We start from the raw sequence: 13,837 nt of genomic DNA on the forward strand, positions 1-13,837 counted from the left end.
TCCGGAACATCCTTTCTCCAAATCGTATCCAGGGGGAGCTCTTTATACGAGGTCATAAGTAATTGGCGATAAAAGTCAGAGACAAAGCCTCTCGATGTCTCCTTGTCATAAAATAACTTGTGAAAGCGGTGATGCACTAGTGGAGCATCCCATGGCACGCCATGAGCCTTCAGAGCTGCTCTTATTTGTAAATAAAAGAAAAAGGAGGTTCCGGGGAGATCATATCCGTTGGATATATCCTGGAAAGATCGGAGACCAGAGTTATCGAAGATATCCCCCAATGTGTGGATGTCTTTCTTTTCCCATCTAGGGTACCTAATAGGTTGTTGTCCAATAAGGAGAAGATTGTTATTAAATAGAGGGGAATGCGTGTGACATTGATGGCGGTTTGTACCCACTTTCTGAGTGTCACGCCAAGTTTGGATCACATGTGTGATTAAAGGGCCAAATCTTAATTTACATTGTTTAATTGATATGTTGGTATACACAATATCCTGAAGTCTATATGGGGACACCAACTTCTCCTCCAATGATCTCCAAGATACCGCTGCTTGAGCATCAAACCAAGTGATCAAAGGTCTCAGAGAGAAAGCCTGAAAATAATATTTAAAGTCTGGAAATGCTAAGCCTGCATCGAGTTTACTCCTTTGGGCAGTTGATCTCTTCAAGCGCGGGCGTTTATTGTTCCAAACGAATTTATACGAGACAGAGTGCAATTTCTGCCAGTAACCAACAGGAGGAGGTAACGGGAGCATGGAGCTGATAAAGTTAATTCTGGGTAAAATATTAATTTTAATTATTGACGCACGGGCCTGTAATGAATTTTTTTATTTGGACCATCTGTTAAAGTCATTCGTAATCCTGTCACCCAAGCTGGAGTAATTATACCTTACCGTCTGGCCAATAGTGGGGAATATTTCAATCCCGAGACATTTAAAGTGCTCCACCATAAGCATGTTTGCCGGTAAGATGGTAGCCTTCGCAGGCTCATTAAGTGGAAGAAAAGCAGATTTTGGCCAGTTGATCTTAAAGCCGGACAGGCTGCCGAATTCACGCCGAGCAGATGAGGTAGAGAGACGGAGGGATTTTGCATAAACACGAGTTCATCATCTGCGTATAAGCTAATATGATGATGTGTGCCCTGAATTGAAATAGGAGACATAATTTGGGATTGTCTTATGTATTGAGCTAGGGGTTCGAGGGATAAAGCGAAGAGTCCAGGACTAAGAGGACAACCCTGTCTAGAAGAACGCGAGACAGAGAAGAGTGGCGAACAGAACTTTCCCGTTAAGATCATGGCCGAAGGCTCAGTGTATAGAACTTTGATCATATGAATGAAACCCTCACCCAACCCCATCCTTCTGAGAACTGCCCATAAGTAAGACCACTCCAATCTGTCAAATGCCTTCATTGCGTCCAAGGATATGATCGCTGTAGGGGCTGCAATATCCTTGCTGGCATTAATCACGTGCAGTAACCTTCTGATGTTGTCAGTAACCAGGCGGCCTCTTATGAAGCCGGTCTGATCAGGGTGAACTAGAGATGTCATGTGCTTTTGAAGTCTGGTGGCTAGAACCTTGGCATATAGCTTAAGATCGGCTCCGAGGAGACTTAGGGGCCTGTAGCTGCCACATTCGGTGGGGTCCTTATCCTTCTTGAGTAAAACAGATATAAGCGCCATATTGACATCTCTAGAAAAATTGCCCTCTTTGATTGAGTGTAAGATCATTGAGAGTAATAAGGGGCAGAGTACATCCCAGAATGCAAGATAGAGTTCCGGTGGAATGCCATCCCATCCGGGAGCCTTGCCCCGTTGCATATCCGCAATCGCCTCTCTAAGTTCAACCAGCGTGATAGGTGCAGCTAACAACCTAGCACTATCTTCTGAGATCTGTGGTAGATTGATTTGATCAAGAAAATCCTCCAGCTTGGTATGATCAAAGACCACCTCTGATTTGTACAGATTGGAATAAAAACAGCAAAATGTATCATTAATCTTTTTTGGGTTGGTGGTTACCTCCCCCTGTTGGTTCTTAATGGAAGGGATATCCGCAAATTGCTCACTGGTACGTATCTTCATAGCTAGTAGGTGACTAGGCCTGGAGGCGTGAAAGTAGTAGTGCTGTCTTGTTCTGTGCATCTGAAATTCAGATTGTTGTCTTAAAATGGAGTTAATCTCTTTTTTCACTACCTTAATTTGAAGCTCCAGTCGATTAGAGTAGTTGTGCTGCAAGGAAGAGATCAACATGGCTTGAAGCTTTTCCAGTTCCTCTAGCTTGGAGAGACGTCCCTTGCGGAGATTAGATGCAAAGAGAGTAGTGTTGCTTCTGATAAATCCCTTAACCGAATTCCATAGGATTCTGGGGTCCTGTACAGAGCCAACATTAAACTGTAGGAATTCAGTAAGCTTCTCTTTAAATTGCAAGTTAAACTCTCCGATTTTCAGAAGTGTTGAGTTAAAACGCCATCTAGGGGCACGGGATGTTATTTTACTGAGTGAACCTTTGAGGAGGATACCTTTGTGGTCTGAGAGTGCTATGGGCACTAAGTCAACATCAAAGCTATCAAAGAGCTGTGGGGAAGAAAAAACATAATCAATTCTGGAAGAGGTCTTATGTCTCGACGAGAAGAAGGAGTAATCCCTCGCAGATGGGTTGAGCGAACGCCACATATCAATTACCCCTGTGTCCTTAGACCAGGCCTGTAGGGCTGTGGTAGCTTGCTTCTGATCAGAGTTTTCCGCGTGATTGGATCTATCGATCAATGGATCCCAAACTGCATTAAAATCAGCTCCTACTATTAAAGAGTAATCATGTAGTTTCAACATAGCTGAAGTTAGTACAGCATAAAAGTTAGCATCATACAAATTAGGGGCGTATGCCGAAATCAGCGCAATTTTCCGGTTAGAGCATTCTATTTTAGCAATAGTGATTCGACCATTTGCATCAGACCACACATCTAACAGTTTAATATTCAAATTTTTCTTCGCCACTATGGCTACCCCTCGGGCCTTGGTGCCAAAAGAAGAAGAACTTATGTTATGATAAAATGTATTTGCCAATTTTGCGTTAACCGCCAATAAAAGATGAGTTTCACTTAGTAAAGCCAGATCCACTTGCTTCCTTTTTAGCCACGTTAGTACACTTGTGCGTTTATGTGGTATATTGAGACCCCCTGTATTCCAGATCAGGATATTCAAATTAGCCATAGTCTAAAAGGGATGCAGTCTGGTTGAATGTAATTCGTTTGGAGTAGAAAACTATAATAGATACATATTCACTTGTTAAGGTTCCATTGAGTACCGAGCGTGAGCGTGAAAACAAAAATAAAACAGAGCGAGTCGACTGAAAAGAAGAACAAAAAACAACACAATCCCCCATCCCCCCCCCCCCCCCCCCCCCCCCACTACTATAACTTCTCCTATCCGGAGATTAAGCTGCGTCCCACCTGGTCGTCTGCAAACTAAAACGCAAACAGCCAGGTAAAAAGCAGACTTCCTTCTCAGTGGCTACACGCCACGCTCCCACAACAGTAACAAAAAAAAGTATAATTAAATGCCTCTAAAGGTAGAGAGAAAAATAATAATAATAATAATAATATCAATAATAATTATTATTATCATTATTGTTAAACCGTAGTGGTTTAATTAAGTTTAAACAAAGAGTCCTAGAACAGGATCAATAATAATGTTAATGTTAAGATAGAGATATATAAACATATATGCACATACACACACACCTACAACTGCATGATAGCAGAATGATAACAAATCGGCAGCACATCCTGCAAACTGGGGAGGGCGCAACATTGACTATTAGTCTATTGTTTCTTAAAGTTCGCTCTTAAAACTCAGAGCAGAGGGTACCTGCCAATGTACAGTTTCCTCCCCCTCAAATGTATGTATTCTCCTGTATGTCATAAATGTATGGTTGCCGCAGCACTATATATCTGCATGTAACAAACGTTTATGAATTAAGATTTGAAAATGAAAATGAAGCTAAATAAATTAAATGCATTCCTACATGCTGCACATACATACACTGTAATGGGCTTTTGGGTGAAGTAATAATAAGTGCATGCTTACACCTGCAGCCCAAGCATATACGCAAAAAAAATATATACAGAAAGAAAAAAGAAAAATACTTTAGATGAAAGAATAAATGCTGTATTCGTGTTGCACTTACAAACGCAGTGGGGCTTTAAGCTATATAAATTAAATGCATTCCTATACATGCTGCAAAGTTGTAAATGGGCTTATGGGTGAAATAATAATAAGAGCATGCTTAAACTGTGCATTCACACACACACACACACACACACACACACACACTGCACGAATGCATGTGCACTCATACACATTCATGCAGCCATGTGCATGCAATTGCAAGCCTAACACCACCCTAATTGTAAAAAAAAAAAAACTTGCATACTTGGAGAGCCAATAACATGATGGCCACATGTAGCCTATAAAGTATATGTCCACAGTATATGCTCGAATAGGCTTTAGATTAAATAATAGGAAGTAGATATGCATGTGTGCTCACACACATACATAGGCTTTAGGTGAAATAATAAGTATGCATGAATGCACACACCCACAAAAGCATGCAAACGCAAGATTCAAGAAAGAGAAAGATGAGTATCTTTCTGTGTGTTTTAGTCATATGTTTGGCAGATTGACGTGCAGAGTTTAAACCCTACTAGTTAATTTAATGAGTTTTGGTATGTGAGACAAAGTCAAAAACAACAGTCTGGGCTTGTGACAATGTTTTTAAATACCTAAGCCAAATATCTTTGCTAAATTAATATTATGAGTCTGTTAGACAGTGTGCACGGCCCAGTCAGGCCCGGTCATCGGGCCTCAGATTACGGCGTCAGGCTATGTGCATGAAATGAGCCTTGAAACTAAAAAGATTAGTGTGACAAACTGCAGTTTTTACAATATTCGTTTTGATAGACTATTATTATACTTGAATCACAGAGTTTGCATACTTTATTTAATTGTCACGCAAAAACGCACAATAACAAGCTACAATAGTAATGCAAATAGTTAAAAAAAAAAAAGAACAAGTGATAATGATCATGATCATGATAATAACAATAATAATAACAATAATAATAATAATAATAATAATAATAATAATAATAATAATAATAATAATAATAATAATAATAATAATAATAATAATAATAATAATAATAATAATAATAATAATAATAATAATAATAATAATAATAAACAAAGCCTGTTAACCTATATTAGGACAGTGTTGACAAATAGAACGAAACCATTCAGCTGCACTGCATGCACATATTGATCAAACGCAAACACAACCAAGTTGGCTGTTGACAGTTATTTAGTGATAGTTTCTCCTCCAATATTAGTAGTAGGCATAGCCTATAGCAGTGGTTCCCAACCTTTTTCCCCTCAGGGACCCCCAAACATCTCTGATGAAATTCGCGGACCCCCTCCTAATAAGATACCATAAAATACTTTTTTTTTTTCATTTTAATAACAAACTGCTTATACACAGGCATATGCATCACAATTAGACCCACTATGCTTCTTTGACTTGTGCCTTCAATCAACAAATCTCATCTTGCACCATATGCATTTCAAAATGTTTGGCCAATATTCAAATGCTGTATTCATCCTCTCAAATCAGGCCCTAATGGTGAACGGTTTGCATTTATGGAACAAATCAATGCAACAAATTAAACTAAATATGAGACAGGAAATTCCAATCAGTAGCAGAGAGAATCTGTCCTAGCTGGGTTTAATACCTTTTTTTTGTCATTTTAATAACAAACTGCTTATACACAGGCATATGCATCACAATTAGACCCACTATGCTTCTTTAACTTGTGCCTTCAATCAACAAATCTCATCTTGCACCATATGCATTTCAAAATGTTTGGCCAATATTCAAATCCTGTATTCATCCTCTCAAATCAGTCCCTAATGGTGAACGGTTTGCATTTATGGAACAAATCAATGCAACAAATTAAACTAAATATGAGACAGGAAATTCCAATCAGTAGCAAAGAGAATCTGTCCTAGCTGGGTTTAATACCTTTTTTTTGTCATTTTAATAACAAACTGCTTATACACAGGCATATGCATCATAATTAGACCCACTATGCTTCTTTGACTTGTGCCTTCAATCAACAAATCTAATCTTGCACCATATGTATTTCAAAATGTTTGGCCAATATTCAAATCCTGTATTCATCCTCTCAAATCAGTCCCTAATGGTGAATGGTTTGCATTTATGGAACAAATCAATGCAACAAATTAAACTAAATATGAGACAGGAAATTCCAATCAGTAGCAGAGAGAATCTGTCCTAGCTGGGTTTAATACCTTTTTTTTGTCATTTTAATAACAAACTGCTTATACACAGGCATATGCATCATAATTAGACCCACTATGCTTCTTTGACTTGTGCCTTCAATCAACAAATCTAATCTTGCACCATATGTATTTCAAAATTTTGGCCAATATTCAAATCCTGTATTCATCCTCTCAAATCAGGCCCTAATGGTGAACGGTTTGCATTTATGTTGAATGAAGTAAGAATCCACTGCAGTAACAATATCCTGGTAGTAAGGTTGACTGACATGAGAATGTCCTGCTTCAGATCCTCATTTTCAATATATTGCACATAAACGATGAGCACAGCCTCGTCTGCGACAGTTGTAGTTTCATCAAGTTGTATGGCAAATGGACCCTTTCTAAGCTTTTCTGACAGCTGCTGCTCGCAATCACTTGACATCTTATCAATTCGGTCTTTCACTACATTGTTCGAGAGTGGTACTGATTTTAGTTTATCCGCCACCTGTGGGCCGCACAGTTTCTAAACCATTTTGATGCAGGCTGGTTTGATGAGCTGCTCGCCAATATTGTGCGGTTTCTTTGCTTTTGCAATTAAAAGCGAACACTCAAAGGAGGCTTCGGTAGCCTTCTGTAAATCACTGCCACCCCTGCTCCACGCTACTCTAACATCAACAGGCTTGTTCGCCTTGAGAGACTGTTCTTTCCTCCGAAAAAAGTCTGGATCCTTCCCAACGGTTTCTGGGTGCTTAGACGCCTGATGTCTCTTCAGCTTGCTGGGCTTCAGGCTCGAGTTTGCCAACTTTTCTCCACAAATCACACACTCAGGTCGTTTGTCTGGTCCCTCAGTGAAGCCCATGGTGATGTAATTTTCGCGATTGCTGTAGGTCAGGGGTGGGCAACTTTGTATATGGTGAGGGCCACAAAATGTCCACAATCAATCTGGGGGGCCGCATTGTTTATCGGCAGTCGCGCCAGTAGTACCCCATCACTCAAATAGCCCTAATAGTCACAAGGTATATAAACAATTATAATTTGTTGTAACTTTGTTTTTATTCCATTTCAAATGCATTTAGTAATGCAATTTCAACTTTATGAATTTATAAACAGCTGAATTTAAAAGTATTGCTGTGTAACCCCAAATATATACAAAAATGATCAATTATAATTAAGGCTTCTAATAAAATAAATGTATGAACTTAAAGCCCACTGCTCAACAAACACAAAGCAGCATTCCTGCTGCATTTCACTACAACAGTAAATCAAAAGTGCAATAATAAATGATTTTGTTAAATGTATAAACTTTTATCCTGCTACTAAACAAAACATTATAACACTGAAATGCATGTTATGGATATGAAGTACTCCGGAATGTTTTGTTTAGTAGCAGGATAAAAGTGTATACATTTAACAAAATCATTTATTATTGCACTTTTGATTTACTGTTGTAGTGAAATGCAGCAGGAATGCTGCTTTGTGTTTGTGTTATTAGTGTTATCTGAACACTACAAAAGTAAACAAGTAAAGTGCAAGTAAAGTAAAGTGCAATACTACATGCCTCCCATTGACCCTTTATCAAACTGGCATGACATTCACCCTCGCCCCACAGTGGGTCAATAATGGTTATAATAATAATAATAATAATAATAATAATAATAATAATAATAATAATAATAATAATAATAATAATAATAATAATAATAATAATAATAATAATAATAATAATAATAATAATAATAATAATGGTCCCCTCTCTACACCTCTCCATCATCTCCCCCCCTCTCTACACCTCTTCATCATCTCTTCCCCCCTCTCTACACCTCTTCATCATCTCCTCCCCCCCCCCTCTACACCTCTTCATCATCTCCTCCTCCCCCCTGTCTTTAATGAGAAACTTGTGGTCTCTCTTGTTGTGCTCCCAAACATACTGGCCATAGAGAGGGCAAAGTCCCTGAGGAGTGGGAAGCGGGGCTCAGGTAGCAGTTTCCAAAACGAAATTCCCCTCTCATTTCTCTTTGCTTGAAAAAAAGGATCTGACTGTAGCTCGCACAGTTCAAGCTGCAACGGTGGGGGCTGCTCTGACACCGTAGCGGTGAGGGGGCCGGCAAACAGCGCTATCCGTGACTGCATGCCGTTGAAATCTTCAAACTGATCATTGAATTGCATTTGCAGTGTTTCAATGTCGCTCCTGTACTTTCCGACGGCTCAGCCATCGGATTTCTGTGTGTAGCTGCAAGTCGCCATAATCAGTGTCCATCTCTTCCAAAATGGAGACATATTTTCTATGGTTTAGTGACCTGTTGCCTCCACGAATTAGATTGGTAACCAAATCCATAACATGGCTGTAGTAGTCAAGCTTCTTGGCACAGAGAGCCTCCTATATCAGATAAAAAAAAAAAAAAAACGATTTAACAACTCTCGCATATAATTTGACTACACTCGACTCGCATTGGTCATTATTAGTGACCCACAATAGATGGAAATTATGTTAGCGAACTTACCTGATGTATAATGCAGTGCAGCATTGGACACTCAACGCCACTCTGCCTTAGAAGCCCGGCGAATCCAGTTTATCAAAACCCCCATATTGCTGCACGGCACTTTCAACAGCGTTTCATATGTCCACACTAGGGCTGACCCCTATTAGTCAAATAGTCGACTAATCGATCGAAAGGAGCCATAGTCGACTGCCAACTCTTCTTAGTCGAATACAAAAAAAAAAAAAAAAAAATTAAAAAATATTATAATTTTTTATTTTTTTTTTAATATTGGCCTGGGGCCGCATGGAACGTCGGTGAGGGCCGCATGCGGCCCGCGGGCCGCCAGTTGCCCCTCCCTGCTGTAGGTCCTAACTTTTTTTGCAGATGAGCTGCCGTCATCTCCTTTTCGTTTGTCACACATTTTCGCCTCTGGCGGCTGACTGCAGACGAGCCGAGAAAGTTAACTAGCGTGCTAGGCTAGCTACAGAAAGTGATACAGTCAACTGATTCGCGTTTTAGCGGCTACCCGGTAGCCTACTGTTAACGTTCAAAAATCATGTCTAGATGTTTATTTATTTATCTTTATTTTTTATTGTAGTGGAGAGACTATTCATGCTTCTGATGATATTTAAATAGAGAAGAAACAATTCAAGTGTTCAGAGAACAGTCACTTAGCTGATCCGTCGTTTGTCCGCTGCAAGACTGGTCTTAGTCTTTTAGTGGAGTCGATGTGTGTTGTTTCTTCAGAAAGTCTGTAGCGTCCTTAGGTGAAGCAAGGTGTCTTTTTGCGCCGTCTTTGTCTTTGATGAAGAGTCTCGCTGGGTACCATAAGGATGGTTTATATCCCTGCTGGTAGAGGGATCCCATAACATCTCGGTAGCGGGAGCGTTGTTCCAACACTTCGGGGCAGTAGTCCTCGAAGATTAGCACAGATTTCCCCCTGTAGGTCAGCGACCCTCTCCTCTTCCGAGCCTCCCGAATAATAGTCTCCTTGGTTCTGAAGCGGTGTAGGCAGGCGATCACCGCCCGGGGCCTAGAGCCAGGGGCTGGTCTGGCCGTCAGCGCCCTGTGGCAGCGATCAAGTTCGGGTGGTGTAGCAAGCACTTCCTTGCCCAGAATTTCCACCAGCACCTCGGCAAAAAAATCATTGGGTCGGTCGCTTTGGATAGACTCGTCTAGCCCTATTATGCGTATGTTTGACCGACGGCCACGCGACTCTACATCAATAAGCTTGTTCTTCAGTTTGGCGTTGCTCTCCTCCAGAGTCAAACACCTAGCCTCTAAGCTCACCATCCTGTCGGACCATGTATTAAGTCCATCCTCCAAGGATGTCAGACGCTTGGCATGGTCAGCTACGGATAACTGGAGGTTATCCAGTTTGGAGTCGGCCGAGGCGGCGGAGACTCTGAATTTGAGCGTGAGGTTCTGTATTAGTATGGCAATGCTCGTCAAATCCGTCGGCCCGTCGTCTGTGTTTGGTAAATCGGCGTCCTTAGTGTCCTTGTTCTTTGGCCGTTTCGATGCCATTATGCCTGTCACAGCCAAAAATGTATTAGTAGCAAAATATCCGAAGAAAGAAAGTAAAAAAAAATTATAATAAAGTATCAATGAGGCTTTTTAGCGTAGGTTTGGAAAGTTGGGGAGTTGCAGCGTGGAGAAACACGTCTACCACATCCTATATATTGTTAAGGGGATGCAGACCAGAGAAAGATGTTTGTCTTGTTTACATCATCAGGGTCCCCCATTTTCAATTCATAGTGACATTTATGACATACACAACATACATGACATCATGACATTTATGACATAGGGACATACATGACTTACAGGTATAACATGCAACTAGCACTCTCAAAGCTGACGGTAGGCTACTCTGTTCACATTTCCAAAATGTGTAATAGTGGCAAATGTCGGTACAGACTATTGAATAAAGTTTGAGGAATGGTAACCCATTAAATCCTACTTTTCAAGGACTTTCCAGTGAATAATAGTGTCCTTTTTTTCATTTTCCCAGATGCACCATGCACCAAGGATCCAGCTGATTACTGCCAATCTGGAGGATTGTTCCTTATCTGCTCTTCACTTGTGCCACTGTTTCATTGACCTTTTGTGGTGTGGTATGTTTTGATTTTTACTTAGTAATACACTGTATAGTTGGGATTCTGAATTAAACAGTATAATGTTCACATATATTATGGAGCCCCCAGGGGTCGGGAGAATATTGTGGAAAACAATATAAAACTGAAATGGTAAAGCTAAAAAACTGTAGACCTGACCACAACCCCTTCGGTTCAACAGCACAATATGTTGCTTTCTCCGCTTTTAAAAGTTGAAATCATCTGATGACATTGAAGGGATAGTTCAGAATTGTGGACATAAAGTTTAATTTACTACTTGGCCATTATGTTATGTTCAATGGACTGCACTTATATAGCAATATCGCTTTTATCCAAAGCGCGTATGGCCTCTCATTCACCTATTCACACACATTCACACACCAATGGTGGCAGCTGCCATGCATATTGATCCATAAATAGTGTTTAGATTGTACTTCTATAGGTTTTTAACTTTACATACTGTATTTAAACATTACATTTGAACAAACACTGCAAGCTAAAGTTTTAAATAATTTGAATCTGTTTTATACAGCACACTTGCTTCCAAAATAAACCAGCTTTACAATCCTGAGCGTTTGTTAACACTTGAAGCTTTTTGTTTCTAACAATCTGTACAATAAAAGTGTCTGTCTGCTTAACTTTTAGTGGTCCCACTTTATTGAAGGAGTTTGATTGTAACAATTTAGGAAAAATCTGTAAAATAACAGTGTTTCTCTGCTGAGTTTTTAGTGGCATAACTTTATTGAAGGGGTTTGATTGTAATAAGTAAGTTAGGAAAAACAGTGTTTCACTGTGTTTCATCATAATAATTTTGAAAAAACTTGTGGAATAACAGTGTTTCACTGCTGAACTAAGTTCTGTCAATTTATTGAAGGAGTTTGATTGTAACAATTTTGGGAAAAACCTGTAAAATAACAGTGTTTCACTGCTGAACTAAGTTCTGTCACTTTATTGAAGGAGTTTGATTGTAATAATTTTGGAAAAACCTGCCAAATAACAGTGTTTCACTGCTGAACTTTGAGTTCTGTCACTTAATTGTAGGAGTTTGATTGTAATAATTATGGGAAAACCTGTAAAATAAAAGTGTTTCACTGCTGAACTTTAAGTTCTGTCACTTTATTGAAGGAGTTTGAGCGTAATAATTGAGGAAAAACCTGTGAAATAACAGTGTTTCACTGCTGAACTTTAAGTTCTGTCACTTTATTGAAGGAGTTTGATCGTAATAATTTAGGAAAAACCTGTGAAATAACAGTGTTTCACTGCTGAACTTTGAGTTCTGTCACTTAATTGAAGGAGTTTGATTGTAATAATTATGGGAAAACATGTAAAATAACAGTGTTTCACTGCTGAACTTTAAGTTCTGTCACTTTATTGAAGGAGTTTGATCGTAATAATTTAGGAAAAACCTGTGAAATAACAGTGTTTCACTGCTGAACTTTGAGTTCTGTCACTTAATTGAAGGAGTTTGATTGTAATAATTCTGGGAAAACATGTAAAATAACAGTGTTTCACTGCTGAACTTTAAGTTCTGTCACTTTATTGAAGGAGTTTGATCATAATAATTTAGGAAAAACCTGTGAAATAACAGTGTTTCACTGCTGAACTTTAAGTTCTGTCACTTTATTGAAGGAGTTTGATCATAATAATGTAGGAAAAAACCTGTAGAATAACAGTGTTTCACTGCTGAACCTAACCTGTCAATTAACAGTGGTTCTCTGCAAAAATAATAAACAGAATTATCTGTAAATGTATTACTTTTCCACTTTATTTTAATTCTGGTATTTCAATGTAATTTTACAGTAAATCTCTGGCTGCCAAGCTGCCAGACATTTACTGTTTTTTTACCGATTTTTTTTCTTACAGTGTAGTGTTGGCACATGTCAAAAGCTAAGTTAATCAAAGAAAAGATTTAAATCTCCATTCCTTTTTCCTTTGTGGTGAGGCTACCCATTTGTTCATTTAAATTACAGAGAGACAGGGCCAGCAGGGAGCTAACATTACAGACAGGGCCAGCAGGGAGCTAACATTACAGACAGGGCCAGCAGGGAGCTAACATTACAGACAGGGCCAGCAGGGAGCTAACAGCAGAATTACAGACAGGGCCAGCAGGGAGCTAACAGCAGAATTACAGACAGGGCCAGCAGGGATCTAACAGCAGAATTACTGATCAGGGCCAGCAGGGAGCTAACATCAGAATTACAGACAGGGCCAGCAGGGAGCTAACAGCAGCTGAATTACAGACAGGGCCAGCAGGGAGCTAACAGCAGAATTACAGACAGGGCCAGCAGGGAGCTAACAGCAGAATTACAGACAGGGCCAGCAGGGAGCTAACAGCAGCACTAATATGTTCAATTTGTTTATCAAACAGATGTCACAGACATTGGAATGGATTTATGTAGGCCTATACCATATATGGATATTCCGGATTAACAAATATTTGTCTATTCTACTAAATGGATTACATGACATTCAGTAACAATCCTGGTTGTGTTTAATAAATCCTAATACACATTCTGCGGATTTGAATATGAAATAGTGTACAAAAGGTACTGTTAAAGTGTTGCTGCTGCTGTGACATCTCACTTCTGTCACTATGCAAATCAGAGCCTTATCTCAGCATCAGCTCCCTTCACTGCATATGACCACGCTCGTTAATACTAATTAACCCTTTATAATTATCTTTTAAGTCTCTCTCTCTCTCTCTCTATCCCTCTCTCCCTCCCTCTCTCTCTGTCTGTCTTTGGCCTTGTCTGGCTGGTGTAAATAATTGATGTTCCTTTTCTCCCACAGTAATACATTTATGAATAGTCGGGGGTAACAGGGAGGCTGTATATTCTCCCTGACTCCTTGGTAGCCTTTCTTGGACTTATCTATGTATCTCAGCCAAGGTCAAAATAAGTCTATAT

The sequence above is a fragment of the Notolepis coatsorum genome, assembly GCF_963971535.1.
Source record: "Notolepis coatsorum genome assembly, chromosome: 1".
Classification (NCBI taxonomy): Eukaryota; Metazoa; Chordata; class Actinopteri; order Aulopiformes; family Paralepididae; genus Notolepis; species Notolepis coatsorum.